Genomic DNA, 15,631 nt, shown 5'->3' on the forward strand with positions numbered 1-15,631 from the left:
GGGTGACCCGTAATGTAACAGGTAAACAAAGGCTTTGTACCCTGATTTTATCTATTAGAAAACTAAGCAAAATGGGCCTACTTGGTATTGTTTTTCCCATTGTCACAGAGGCATTTAACCTGCTATTTATCATGTGTGGACATTCATTGTTTTGCTGCCAACTCTCGCATTGTTGAGGCATGGTTTTTTAATATAATGAATGTGTTTATTGGAGCTTTTGGGGACTAATTGGTATGTACTCTTAACTGTGGCCTCCTATTTTCCACTTTCTCTACTACATGGAGTGAGCTGTAACTCAGTCGACTTGAGGAAAAGAGCTGTCTAAGATGATGAAAAGTCAGAATGAAACAACACATTTACAGGAACAATATCTTATTGTTCTCAAATACTTCAACTCAACTACTGTCTAGCAGAAGTCCCACTTCAAAGAATAGATAAAAATTTGTACTTATTATATCAAAATACCAACCTAAGCAGAATCTAGCTTTTGCTTACAACGCACTTACATTGTTAGAAATTCATGACTCTAAAATTTGTCAAGTAAACAATTCTTTTACAAACAATTTATTTAGTACATTTGCTGAGCAAAGCTTTGCATAAATTGTCCACAAAATGAAGGTAAACTTGACCCCAGTCTCCACTCCAAGCATTAAAGATTTTGTATTAGTGAAGTTTTTTTGTAACTGCAATCACTACAAACAATACTATAGTACTGCTTGTAAAACATCTCTTATGTGTGAGCTGAAATAGCTATGAAAAGGCCATGAATTCAGTTATAAATATGAGCAATCTATATTTATTTGAGATGAGAAATTATACAAGCCATTATTGACAGCATCCCTGATATGTATGTTCTACCCTTGGCATTTTACTTTTCTTAACTTAGAGTTAGTAAAATGGGTATAATAGTGGTAAATAAATCATCTACTGTTGTGCATCTTGTATTGATGCCATTTTGATAGCTTTGAATTTTACTTGCAAATTTTTTACCTTAAAAATTGTATTATTTATAGACAGCAATCATTACGTGAATATACAGAAATTAAGTGACTTGAGAAGAGACAGAAGAAAGGTTGAAACATTAGGGCCAGGGCCCTTCCAGTAGCACAAGTGAGCAAGGATGTCAGAGAAGCACAACAGGAGCAGTGGGGTCTGTGGAAAATTGTAGAGTGCAGGTTCCCTCTCAAGCAGGTGCTGCCACTCAGCTCCAGCCAGCTGTGGTCAGGCAGGAATGCTTGACCAATAAATGTTACCAAATTTTCCAATTTTAAAAAAGAACCTGAAAATCCAGAATTTAAAATAAACTCTTAATTTCTAAAAGTTGGCAAACTAATTAAAAATGCTTTTGAAATCTTTTTAGGACAGAGAAAACATACCTTCAGGCCTGTGGGCAGCCAATGTGATCTCAGCAAACCTTACATGGCTTGGTCCACCACAGAGGCCACCCTATCCTGTCACGTTCAGCAGATCAACTGTGCCAGGAAATGGGGATGCACATGTGGATCAGAGATGTCTCTCCTGCTCTGGAGGTTTTCTCAGCTAGTGTATCAAGAAACATAGATATAAATAACCATAATGAAATACCTGTTAATAAAGAATATAAGAATACAGGTTACGGAGAAGGTAATTATGCATTAAGGGGAGAATTTTAGAGAAGAAAAAGAGGTAGGATAAGACATTTAAAGCTGGATCTAGAAGGTGACTTATCAAACTAGATAGTAAGTGATGTTTTAAGAGCATAAATCAATCAGATGGGCTTATGTTTTAATTCTAGCTAAGACATTTATTGTGTGCCATTGTGACAAGTGGCATTTATTGTATGATATTGAGGCAAGTTTTAGAGCTGGCAAAACTTATTTTCCAGAGTTGAAATAAGAATTACATAGAATAGTAGAATAATGTGTAGAAAGTGTCCATTAAGGTACTAAGTACATACCAAGCAAAATCAGCCAATATTATGTTTATTAATATTCTTGTATGACTCCCCCTGCTCTGCTCACCATCTCTGTGGGATCCCTTTATGCCTACTTACCTGGGGTGTAGTAGAACACCTGGCAGAGTGGAGTTCATCAAATGCTAGCCAAAGGAAGGAAGGAAGGGAGGAAGGAAGGAAGGATGGACGGAAGAAAGGAAGAAGTTGGCCAGAGGAACTGATAAGAATTCCAGGTAAAAAAAAAAAAAAAAAAAAAAAGCAAGAACAAAGTTAGGGAGGCACAAAAGTCCCTATGTCTCCCTAAAACAACTGGTTCCCTGGGCCTGCAAGAGACTAAGCTGGGAAGTTTCCCGTCTAAAGGATCTTCACCTCCTTTTTATGTAAGTGCCTTGGGAGCCTGAGTAAATTGCAACAGCTTCCATCAAAACTTGACATTCTTTTAAGGTCTCATGCTTTATCTTTAAAATCCCTATAAATTTTATATTTAGCACCATAATATTACAATTATTTTTTAACATTTTAAAAAATGTTTTAATCTACTGCTATAGACTGAATGTTTGTGTCCTCCCAAAATTCACATGTAGAAAACTAATTCCTAATGTCATGGTGTTAGGAGATGATTACATCATGAAGGTACATGAATGGGATTAGTGCTCTTATAAAAGAGGCCCCAGAGAGCTTCCTGTCCCCCTCTGCCATGTAGGACACAGGGGAAAGACAGCCATCTGTGAACAAGGAAGCAAGCCTACACCAGACCTCAAATCTGCCTGCAACTTGATCTTGGATTTCCCAGACTCCAGAACTGTGAAAAATAAATTATTTGTTGTTCATAAGCTACCAGTTGATGGCATTTTATTACAGTAGCCCAAGTGGACTAGAACAACTACTTACCACTAGTGAATTTGAGGCCCACAAAAAGGTCTCATAGTTTTCCTGAAGCTTCTCAAATTTCTCCCAAATTGTGGAGTACAACCCTCCCACTCCCCAAAGTACCCCAACTGGAGAGGCATAATGCAGGCGAAAAGCTTTTCTAAAGTGTTGGAAGTTTAGAATTGCATTATGCTTTATAAAGAATCACTTTTTTTACAATGTGAAAAATATGGTGAATGGAAGGAAATTCTGTAGGCAAGTAGGACACTTAAGCGATACGGTCCTGCCCAGAAATGATGAGGGACTGCATAAAGGCTGAGACCAAAAATTGGAAACAAAGGATCAGTAGGAACCTCTATCTTCTTTTTAGTGCCCCCTTTTGCTCTTAATAATAAACCTTCCAATTGTGCACGTCAGACCAAACAAGGTAGAGACGAAATATGGAGAAATTTCTCCTGCAGACGTAGCCTCTTTCATTTACGAACTTGAAAGTAGGGCTATCCTTAACTCTTTTCTCATTCACTGATATAACCATAGCTATCTCTGTAATTTCCATATGCACTGTATATAACAATAACATCACTTGTCTGCTAGTCACTAAAAATAAGTTGGTAATGGCCCAAAGACTTTACTTGTCTTCTCTATATTCCCTTTGTTAGGCCTGTGTAGAGATTCTCCTTGTCAGGAAATTCTCAACATATTTGCTGTAGGCTACCAGCAGTATTTTTTTAATCAAATATTCTTATTTATTTTATTCCCTCAGTGGATTTGTATGCTATTCTTTTCTTCAAAGGATGTCAAGATTTTGTTCACAGATCATTCAACAGTGAATTTTAAGCACTCCTCGGTGCACAAACAATAGAGCAGACATCAAGACAAAAAGGCATAAATGAAAAGGACAATTGATCTCTGCTCAGTTTTTCTGTCCCACTATTTGGATCTTATCTCTACTACACATTGAATTAGAATTAGCCAATTAGTTATTTGCCTCCCCAGCTACAGAGAGTTTCTTCATAGTAGAGACAATGTAATTCATTCATTCATGTGTTCATATATTTGTTCATTATTCAACAAACATATATTGAGAGTTAGTATGTACTGTATTAGGTGCTGGGAACTGAGTTAAAAGACAAAGTTTCTGCCTTTGAGAAATGAGGGAGACAGACAAGTCCCATGCACGGGCATTACAATGCAGTGTGAACTATTACAGCACAGGTAAATGCAGAGTGCAGAGGATGCGAGGAAAGGAAAACTTACCTGTGTTGGGAATATAGGGTACTGGTAGCGAAATATAAACTCTTAGGTGAGTTTTGAAGCTTGAGAAGTTTCCAAGGTTAGGGATAAGACTCTGAAGTGGAAAATGTAGGGAACCGTAGGTACCAAATAATGGATGAAGTGTGAGGTGCTTATATCACTAGTAGATAGCATAATACATAACATGACTCACAGTAAGGAATTTTTAAAGGATTTAAAGAAATGAACCAAGGAGGGTATTGGATGGAATAAAGCAAACTTAAATCTGCAGTCAAAATTCCCAAAGCAAAGGTGTGCCTTCTAAATTCTTTCCTTTGGCAAGACTCCAGTTCTTGCTGTTATTTTGGATTCACAGACCTCTTTTATAGGCTGGTCTTATAGGCCAAACTTCTGGGATGCCTCAGTCTTTTAGACCATGGCCCATCTGACCTTCTCTATTCATTCAGAGGAAATAGAAGATAATTCTCAGAAGAAGGGTGTGTGTGTTTTTCCTCAACTACAATCTAGCCAGTACAGGCTGCTGTGCAGTAGTGTACGTCTCAGGGAGGTAAGGCCTTGGCTGGCCGTTTCTACCAAATTCCAGTGGAATGGTGGAGACAAAACAATGAATTGTAAGAAAGGTTGTGTGGAGACCAAAGGTAAGGTGTGCTTTTTTTTTTTTTTTTTTTTTTTTTTTTTTTTCCTTTTTGTCCTTTTTCGTGACCGGCAACGGATCACAACCCTCGGTGTTGCGCCCGCACCTCGCTCAGCCAGTGAGCGGGCAGTCTGTATGTGGGATCCGAACCCTCGGCGGGAGCGCCACCGCGCTTCCCAAGCGGCGCACTATAGCAGTGCGCCACCGGGCCGGCCCAAGGTGTGCTTTTATAGTGTGATTGCACTTGTTAGTTGAGGGAGGATCAAACTTTTGGCTATATCCGACCCCTTTTAATCAAAAGTAAACCAAACTTTTACACTCTTCTAGTTCAAATGTTATGCTAATCTTTAGGATGAAATGGCTCATTTTGTTGTCCTGTTCAACTCTGATGAATTTTGTATTAGCCCAGTAGTGTTTAAGATGGGACCGTGGATTCCAAATCTTTATTTGCCAGTCATGTGAGACTGTATCAGTCAATGCCGCAACTGGTACCAGAAGCCCAACTTAATGCACCTCAAACAAAAAATGAAAGGAGGAGGGGTAGTTAGGGTCACCTAACTGAAAAGTACAGGGGCAGATCTACTTTGTGGTAGGCTGCATTCACTGTTTGAATGATTGATGACATTCTCTGCCTCTCTCAGCCTGCTTTCTTCTGCAGTGACTTTACTTTTCACCTAATGGAAGCAGGTTTCAAAGATTTTCCTGTTTCATATAATGCTAACAGTTAGTGAGCTGGTGAGAAGGGCTGCCTCTCTTCCAGTGTCCATGTCATTCCCAGACAAAAAGGACTCTGATTGGTTGACTTGGATCCTGTGCTCATCCTTGCGGTAGAAGAAGTGTAGCCTCTTGACTGGCAGCCACACCAGAAAAGTGGAGTCAGGCAGAGGGCCACTAAGGTGGTGCAGGCAAACAGCAGTGGCCCATTGCAAAGGTGAACATGGGAATTCAGAGTGATAGCATCTCTCTCTCTCTCACACACACACACACACAGAATGCACATTATGTGCTGAGTAGATTCTGAGACACATAAGTATAAAACCTAGTCTCAGTACTCAAGGCATTATAAAATACTCAGGGAACCACTAACAATACCATATACAGTAATAACAGTTACAATTGCTAATGTAATTAATGCTACAAGATCGTATTATGAAAGCAAAGGCAGTTTAAAGTCTCTTTAAACTCAGTATTGGTCAAATTATGACCAAATAATTCTGCAAATTGGCCCTTATTACTTAAGAGGAATGTCTGGTGAATTCAATAGAAACCCACATTAAGATCATCAGAAAATAAGATGTGCAAAGGAGCCTAAATCAACCAGGAGACTTTAATCTGAACAGAAGATAAGGAAGAGATTAACTATCAGTCCACAAGTATAAATTTCCTATAGCTTTACTAAGGAGAGTACTTAAGAAAATTAGTTTTAGGTGTAATCACAGACAGGTCACAAGAAAGAAATTTCTAAGTGTTTAAAAGGCTGTATAATCTTTAAATCTATGTAGAACCTTAGAGCCAAAATAGATTCCCACTATTTACGGTTCATGTAAGTATATTATTGGCATGAAAATAGAATTATGATAAATTTAATAATAGCTAACATTGATTGAGCATTTACTATGTGCCAGGCTCTATGATAAGTGGTTTAGTAGATTATCAGTTTTAATCTGCACGACAGCCCTATGAGTTGGGACTGTTTTTATCATCCCCATTCAGAGAAGAGGAATTAAGCTTATAGAGGGAAACAACTTGCCCAGGTAACACAGTGCATGGTGAAAGTAGCCTTCAAACCGAGGTCATCTGACAACAAAAACAAAGTTTTTGTTATATCTCCTTATTTGACCCCTAAGTCTTCTCAGAAGTTAGCATGGCAGTTGTACGTATCTGTAACATTTGGCTGTTTAACCAAATGTTATCATCTAAATGGTTAGTAGTAACTAATCAGAGAAGTGAGGCTACAGAAACAGGGAAGAGAATCTGGAAGATTTTCTCCAAAGCTCCTCAAACTCTTTGAAAAGCCTACCAAAACCATCCTTGACAGGGGAGCTTTATTTCTTATTTAAGCTTATATGCCATCTACTTATACTAATTCTAGTTTAGGGTAGTGGGATTTTGGTTTCTGTCGGTAGTTTTCCACTAAGAAGCAAAAAAAGAAAAATTGCACTGATATTCCTGATGTAAAGAAGAGCTCAAAGGTTATGGCATTTTACCTTCTATTGAACTTTGTTTATTGTAAATATGGTCATTATCTGTTCATTGCAATTTAAGACTCTCAATTCATACTAATTTTTCAGAAATTTCAGAAATTTTAATGGAGAAATAATGTTGATTTTATCTATTAGCTAATATTTAAAATTATTTATTATCTCAGGCTTAACATTTCTTAACATGTTTTATAGTTTCCCACAAATTGAATAAATTTAGTCCTAAACTTTCTCCAATGACAGGATTAAAAACGTCTTCCAGACACAACTGCAAGCTAGAAGTGGTTTTATATATAGTAATACTTTTCAATAATAATGTCATGGGTTAAAAATTACACTTAGTTAAAAAGTCTAATTTTCAACAGTTACTTTTATAAAGACTCATTGATTCTTCACTCTTGAAATTACAAAAAACAAAATTCACAATGCATCTACAGGATGATTAATATGTTTTCCTAAACTTTGTTTCATATATAAACTAATTTAAACATCATGCAAACCTCTAAAACCGCACTGATCATCTTGATCTGCCAGAAATAGTGATAATCACAAAATTCCAAATTAAATTTACAGTGCAGTGCAAGAGTACAAAATTGCCTCTGAACACTTCCAACTTAATATGATGTTAGTTTTGCATCCATTATTTTGCTGTTATTTATAGAATACTATCAAACTTGGTTCAGCAAAACAGAAATTTGCATTCAAATTTTTCCCCATATTCTGGGTTTGTTCTATAAACTACTCATATGTTTATACAAGCAAATCAAAATGAAAAACAATATATCTTGATGTTGCAAGTAGGAGTAAAGCACTTTCATGAAGATGATTATGGATTCAATATTTGTGATTGCTTATAAATATAAGTCAAACTGTTATGCACTATGGCCGGTACAAAAATATATACATCAAGGTTGCTGCCTTCAAGGGCCTTTGCTTTAATACAAAGCTTTAAGTTTTGAGATGCCGGATTCTTTTCTAGTCTTCTTTGGTCAAATAAATGCAAGTATGTTCTGTAATCTAGCCAATGATGAGGAAAAGATAGTAACTGTGGACATTTTAGTAGCAATTGAGTACCACAACTATGTTGTATTCTACATGTATATTAAATGTAATGATGTTTGTTATTTTGAAAAAGGAAATGTAGAATTTTTGAAAAAGTAACAAATTAATTTTCTGTTTATTTTCACTAAATGATATATATATGAATACTTATAATCATTTACTGACATATATATTTTTTGTTAAATTTTATTCAGTTTAAAATACTTTAATTAGGGCCGGCCCGGTGGCGCACTGCTACAGTGCGCCGCTTGGGAAGTGCGGCGGCCATCCCGCTGAGGGTTCGGATCCCACATACAGACCAGTTCCCGCTCACTGGCTGAGCGAGGCGTGGGAGCAACACCGAGGGTTGCGATCCCGTTGCCGGTCCCGGTCCGGTATGGGCGTGAGACTGAGGGTTGCGGTCCGTTGCCGGACATGAAAAAAGACAAAAAAAAAAAAAAACTTTAATTAGCTCAAAAATTATACTTCTTCATATTCTAGATGATAAAGGAATGACCTGTTCATATGAAACCCTTGTAGCCACCAACTAAAAGTCATAGTTTGCAGGGGAAGCATTCATGTATAATTGCTTTTAAAAAACACCTGTTTGATTTTGCGTGTTTATCATTCATTTTAAAACGAAGGAAAGACAAATATATCGCCTCCTTTAAAGGTTCTATCAGCCAAAGAAATCAGGTTGAAACAGATGCTTGAAGTAACAAAGTAAAATACAAATGGTCAGAAGAGACAGGTAAAAATAATTTATTTTAGAGTACATAGCAATAGCCGGTTGCTACGGCAACTGAGGCACGCAAAGATTCTGCATCTCTGTTGCCAAGATGGCTCAGTTCTTTCTTCACTTTCCAGACCCTTAGCTTGAGCCTTGAGATAAAAGTCAGGCCCAGGGGCAGAGAGGAAGCACAGAAAGTTCTTTTGCTCGTTTTCCCTCATGATGTAGGGCTTGGGGTAAACTTATACTTGAAAGTGGATTGCATAATGAAAGCAGGCTGAAACAGTCAATGTTTCATGTTTCACAGGATGAGAATTAGGCAAAGGACTTTTATCACATATGAAACTTTCAAAGCACACATGGCATTTTTGCTTACCCAAGCAGCCCAAGGCCTTATAATGCTAAGTAACCATGATCTGTTTCTTGAGTTAGAAAGTAATTTCAACCATGGAATCTTACTTGGGAAGAAATTCCAAATAAGAGAGTAAAATAAAATAAAAGGTCTCATTGGTTATCTGGGTGGTGGGATTATGGGTAACATATTTTCCCCTCTACTCTACTTCTCTGTATTTTGCAGATCTCATTTATAATGGAGAAATATGCGGTAAGAGAATAACCCCTCTAAAACTCAATTGTTTCTAAAGAGTTCATCAAAAAGCAGTTAATCTTCATGTAATTGTAAAATTCAAAGGAACCTTAGATATCATCTTCCCCAAAGTTTCTCAAAATTTCCTGATCAATGGAATCATCTGGAACACTTTCTCTCTCTCTCTCTCTCTCTCTCTCTCTCTCTCTCTCTCTCTCCCTCGCTCTCTCTCTCTCTCTCTCTCTCTCTCTCGCCCCTCACCCTCAGAAATTCAGTAAGTTTTGTAGACTTAGGATTCTAATCTCACGTTATTAAGATCAGGCAAATTTGAGAAAAATGAACACAGTCCAATCCTTTCATTCTATAGAAGCCGAAAAGAGAATCTTTGGTGTGACCTTTGTTTTATATTTCTTCAATTGTTATTGTAAGTTGTACCTTTCTGTAGATTTCTTAATGAGTTAACTGGTTCAGTGATACATTCTTGTGATGTTTTAATTGTAACATTTTTGATAAAGTGAAAAGACATGTTAATTCTTATTTAAGAAATCATTGGAAAAACAAGCTTACTTTCACTGGGTATCTACTGAGTCCAGAGGGCAACTACTGTCATATTGAATTACTGTACAACCCTCTAAGAATCAACCACCACTTAAGAGAGCATGCTTAGGCCAGCGTGCTCTAAAGTGCCTTTCCCAGAACACTGACCTCACAAGATTTTCCATGAACAAAAGTTTTCTTTATTGAATAGTATCCTCTCCAGAAATTAACATGGAAAAGTAACACATTAAAAGTTCTGAGAAGTCCTGAACTAATGTATAAAACTTTGCTTTACCCAAATTTCTCAAACTTTTGTGATGACAGAACCCATTTTTAATTGTGTTTGTTTATATAAAACACCTATTGATATCCTGAGGAATTCATATAGAGGGGGAAAATTCTTTGAGAAATACTGACAGACAAAATGCTTTTTCATAGATAATTGTGAGAACTGCATGTTTATTGATTTATTTTTATTTTACTTCTCAAAATACATTGTAGTTGATTCTTATGCCCCTTTACCCGTTCCTCTCCACCTCCACCTTCCCCCCCACACCCCCGCCATCGTATCTGTTCACTTGACTTAAATAGTTCAAGGAATTTTTGTGGTTATTCTGTCTTCTTCCCACCCCACCTTCATTTGTTTGTGTGTGAATTTATTTATTTATTTTTAGCTCCCACAAATAAGTGAGAACATGTGGTATTTCTCTTTCTGTGCCTGACTTGTTTCATTTAATATAATTTTCTCTAAGTCCATCCATGTTGCTGCAAATGGTAGTATTTCATTCTTTTTTATAGCCAAGTAGTATTCCATTGTGTAGATATACCACAGTTTCCTTATCCACTCATCAGATGATGGACATTTGGGCTGGTTCTAGCTCTTGGCTATTGTAAATAGTACTGCAATAAACATTGGAGAACAGGTATCCCTTTGGCATGATGATTTCCATTCCTTTGGTTATATTCCCAGTAGTGGAATCTCTGGGCCATATGGTAGATTTATGTGTAATTGTTTGAGAAACCTGCATATCATTTTCCATAAGGGCTGCACAATTTTGCAGCCCCACCAACAGTGAATGAGAGCCCCTTTCTCTCCACAACTTCTCCAGCATTTATCATTCTCAGTCTTTTGGATGTTAGCCACCCTAACTGGAGTGAGATGCTATCTCAAAGTGGTCTCGATTTGCATTTCCCGGATGCTAAGTGAGGTTGAGCATTTTTTCATGTGTCTGTTGGCCATTCATATATCTTCCTTTAAGAAATGCCTATTCAGCTCCTTTGCCCATATTTTAATTGGGTTATTTTTAATTTTTATTTTTATTTTTATTTTTTTGCTGTAAAGTTGTTTGAGTTCCTTGTATATTCTGGATATTAATCCTTTGTCAAATGTGTATTTTGCAAATATTTTTTCCCATGCTGTTGGTTGTTTTTTTACTCTGTTGATTGTTTCTTTTGCTGTGCAGAAGCTTTTCAGCTTAATATAATCCCATTTATTTATTTTATCTTTAGTTGCCTGTGCTTTTGGGGTTCTATTCATGAATTCTGTACCCACTCCTACTTTCTGGAGTGTTTCCCCTATGTTTTCTTTAAGGAGTTTTATTGTTTCAGGATGTTTCATTCTTTAATCCATTTTGAGTTGATTTTGGTATATGGTGAAAAATACAGGTCTAGTTTCATTCTCCTACATATAAGTATCCAGTTTTCCCAGCACCACTTGTTGAAAAGGCAGTCTCTTCCCCAGTATGTAGATTTGGTGCCTTTGTCAAAGATCAGATGGCTGTAGGTGTATGGATTGATTTCTGGGTTCTCTATTCTATTCCATTGATGCATGTGTCTATTTTTATGCCAGTACCATGCTGTTTGGGTTATTATAGCTTTGTAATATAGTTTAAAGTCAGGTAGTGTTATGCCTCCAGCTTTATTTTTTTTGCTCAGGATTGCTTTGGCTATGTGTGGTCTTTTGCTGTTCCAAATAAACATCTGGATACATTTTTCCATCTCAGAGAAAAATGTCATTGGAATTTTGATGGGGATTGCATTGAATCTGTAGATCACTTCTAGTAATATGGACATTTTCACAATGTTAATTCTTCTAATTCAAGAGCAAGGGATATTTTTCCATCTTCTTCTGTCCTCTTTAATTTCTCTCAACAGTGGTTTGTGGTTCTCTTCGTAGAGGTTTTTCACATCCTTGACCAGCTTTATTCCTAAGTATTTTATTTTTGGGTGGCTATTGCTAATGGGCAAGCTCTCTTGATTTCTTTTTCTGCATGTTCACTAGTGGAGTATAGAAATGCTACTGATTTTTGTGTGTTGATTTTGTATCCTGCAACTTTCTTGAAATTATCAACTCTAGGAGTTTTTTTATAGAGGCTTTAGACTGTTCAATATATAGGATCACATCATCCACAAAAAGGGACAGCTTAACTTCATCCTTTCCAATCTGGATGCCCTTCATTTCCTTCTCTTCTCTGATTGCTCTGGCTAGAACTTCAAACACTATGTTAAATAGGAGTGGTGAGAGTGGGCATCCTTGTCTAGTTCCTGTTTTTAATATCTTTCTGGATGGCATTGGCAGTGGGCTTATCCTATATGGCTTTAATTTTGTTGAGATACTTTCCATCTATGCCTAACTTGTAGACAGTCTTTATCATGAAAGGATGATTTTTGTCAAATGCTTTTTCAGCATCAATAGAGATGATCATGTGGTTTTTGTATTTGCTTTTATTAATGTGGTGTATCACATTTATTTATTTGCATATGTTGAACCAACCTTGCATCCCTGGGATGAATCCCACTTGATAATGGTGTATAATTTTCCATGTGTGTTGCTGTATTCTGTTAGCTAGTATTTTAGGATTTTTGCATGTATATTCATCAAGGATATTGGCTTGTAGTTTTCTATTTTTGATGCATCTTTGTCTTATTTTAGTATCAGGGTGATGTTTGCCTCATAGAATGAGTTTGGGAGAATGGCCTTTGTTTCATTCTTTTGGAACAGTTTGTAGAGAATTGGTATCAGTTCCTCTTTGAAGGTTTGGTAGAACCCTTCTGGTCCTGGGCTCTTCTTTGTTGGGAGCCTTCTGATTATAGCTTCAATCTCTTTTATTGTTATTGGTCTGTTCGGATATTCTGTATCTTCTTGGCTCACTTTTGGTAGTTTGTATGCATCCAGAAATTTATCCATTTCCTCCAGGTTTTCAAATTTCTTGGCATATAGTTGTTTACAATAGTCTCTAATGATTCCTTATATTTCTGAGGTATAAGTTGTAATATCACCTTTTTCATTTCTAATTTTTGTTATTTGGGTATTCTCTCTTCTTTTCTTAGTTAATCTTGCTAAAGGTTTGTTGATTTTATTTATCTTTTCAAAAAACCAACTTTTTGTTTTATTGATCTTTTGTATTGTTTTTCATGTTTCTATTTCATTTACTTCTGCTCTGATCTTAATTATTTCTTTCCATCTACTAACTTTAAGTTTGGATTGTTCTTGTTTTTCTAGATCTTTAAGGTGAAATGTTAGGTTATTTATTTGCCATCTTTCTATTCTTCTGAAGTAGGCATTTAATGTGATAAATTTCCCCCTTAATACTGTTTTTGCATTATCCCACAGATTTTGGTATGATGTGTCATTATTTTCATTAGTTTCAAGAAATATTTTTATTTCCTGTTTAATTTCCTCTTGGACCCACATATCATTAAGTAGAATGTTGTTTAATTTCCATGTGTTTTTGTATACTTTTCAGAGTTTCATTTATTTTTGATTTCTAATTTTAATCCATTGTGATCAGAAAAAATAAATGGAATAATTCCAATTTTGTTGAATTTGTTGAAACTTGCTCTGTGACCTAACATGTGGTCCATCCTGTAGAATGTTCCATGTGCTGATGAGAAGAATGAATATTTTGAGGTTGTTGGATGGAATGTTCTGTAAATATCTGCGAAATTCAATTGGCCTAAAGTATTGCTTAGATCTTGTGTTTCTCTATTGATTTTTTTTGCCTAGATGATCTGTCCACTGATGAGAGTGGGTGTTCAGTACCCCCACTATTATGGTGTTAGTGTCTATCTCTTTCTTTTGATCTAATAGTGTTTGCTTTCTAAATCTGGCTGTGCCAACATTGGGTGTGTATATATTTATGATCATTATGTCTTGTTGATGGATAGATACTTTTATCATTATATAGTGGCCTTCTTTATCTCTTTTTATGGTTTTTGCTTTAAAGTCTATTTTATCTGATATAAGAATAGCTACTGCAGCTGATTTTTCATTTCTATTTGCATGATATATCTTTTTCCATCCTTTCACTCTCAGTCTATGTGTGTCTTTACAGGTCAAGTGAGTCTCTTGAAGACAGCATGTTGTTGGGTCCATCTTTTTAATTCAGTCAGTCAGTCTGTGTCTTTTGAATTGGGAATTTAATCCATTTACATTTAGAATTATTATTGAAAGGTGTTGATTTACTCCTAGCATTATACTGATTTTTGTTTAGATGTCTTAAGTATCTTTTGTTCCTTTCTTTCTAATTTTCTGTTTGTCTTCTGTATTTGTTGGTTTCTTGGGGTGATAAACTATTTTTTTCTCTTTGCTAGCATTTTTTTTTTTTTTTTGCTGGCAGGTATTGTTCTTTCTTGCATATTCATGGCAGTGATGGTTGTTTTTGTGGTACCAAGCCCAGTACTTCCTTGAGAATTTCTTGTGGGGCTGGTCATGTGGTAGTGAACTCCAGCAATTTTTGTTTGAGAAATATACTATTTGTCTTTCATTTCAGAAACATAGCCTTGCTGAGTAAAGTATTCTTGGCTGGCGATTTTTGTCCTTTAGTGTTTTGAATATATCATCACATTCTTTTCTGGCTTTTAGGATTTCTAATGAAAAGTCTGATATTATTCTGATTGGGGCTCCCTTATAGGTAACTTGCTGCTTCTCTCTTGCAGCTTTTAAGATTCTCTCTTTGTCTTTGAGTTTTCTCAGTTTGATTATCACATGTCTTGGATAGGATCGTCTTGGGTTGAATGTGTTTGGTGATCTTTGGGCTTCCTGAATCTGGAGATCTGTGACTTTCCCTATACCTGGGAAGTTTTCTGCTATTATTTCATTGAATATGTTTTCAATGCCATTTCCTTTTTCCTCCCCTTCTGGAATAACCATGATTCAGATATTTGAGCGCTTAAGGTTGTCAGTTGTCTCTCTTAGATTTTCTTCAATTTTTTTGATTCTTTTTCCTTTTTTCTGGTCTGCCTGTGTTAATTCAAACAGCCTGTCTTCAAAGTCAGAAATTCTCTCTTCTGCTTGTTTAAGTCTGCTGGTTAAACTCTCTGTTGTGCTTTTTATTTCACTGAATGAGTCCTTCAGCTCCACAAGCTCAGCTACATTCTTTTTCAAGGCATTGATTTCTTTGTACATTTCTTCTTTCAGATACTGTATATTTTTTCTCATTTTACTGTGTTGTCTAAGTTTTCTTGTATCTCATTTAGTTTCCTTAGACTTGTTACTCTAAATTCCTTGTCTGTCATTTCAAAGACTTCCTGTCCTATAGGATCTAGCACTTGAGAGTTATTATTTTCCTTTGGTGGTGATGTACTTTCTTTATTTTTCGTATTTCTGGTATCTTGCCTTTGGTGTTTTGTCATTGTGGCCGGGGGGATTACAGTCCACTCATTTCACCCTGATGTCTGGCTTGGATCCTGAAAGGACTGCCACTTCTGGGCAGCAGGAACTAGCCCAGGCCAGAAGTACCACCCTACCTGTCTTCTCTGGCTCAGCCAGCTCAGGGTGTGGGGGCTCCAAGCCTCTTAAGTCACTCCCAGAAGCAGGGACCAGACTGGGCCAGAAGGCCCACCC

The 15,631-nt window shown here is 36.5% G+C and overlaps 1 protein-coding gene across 2 annotated transcripts in view; it reads left to right on the plus strand.

The window, feature by feature from the left end:
* Window positions 1-15,631, plus strand: part of KCNH7 (potassium voltage-gated channel, subfamily H (eag-related), member 7) — a 504,650-nt gene that overhangs the window by 355,835 nt on the left and 133,184 nt on the right. The gene's annotated exons all lie outside the window — the stretch shown is intronic.

This window comes from Galeopterus variegatus, unplaced genomic scaffold, assembly GCF_000696425.1.
Source record: "Galeopterus variegatus unplaced genomic scaffold, G_variegatus-3.0.2 Scaffold1, whole genome shotgun sequence".
Lineage (NCBI taxonomy): Eukaryota > Metazoa > Chordata > Mammalia > Dermoptera > Cynocephalidae > Galeopterus > Galeopterus variegatus.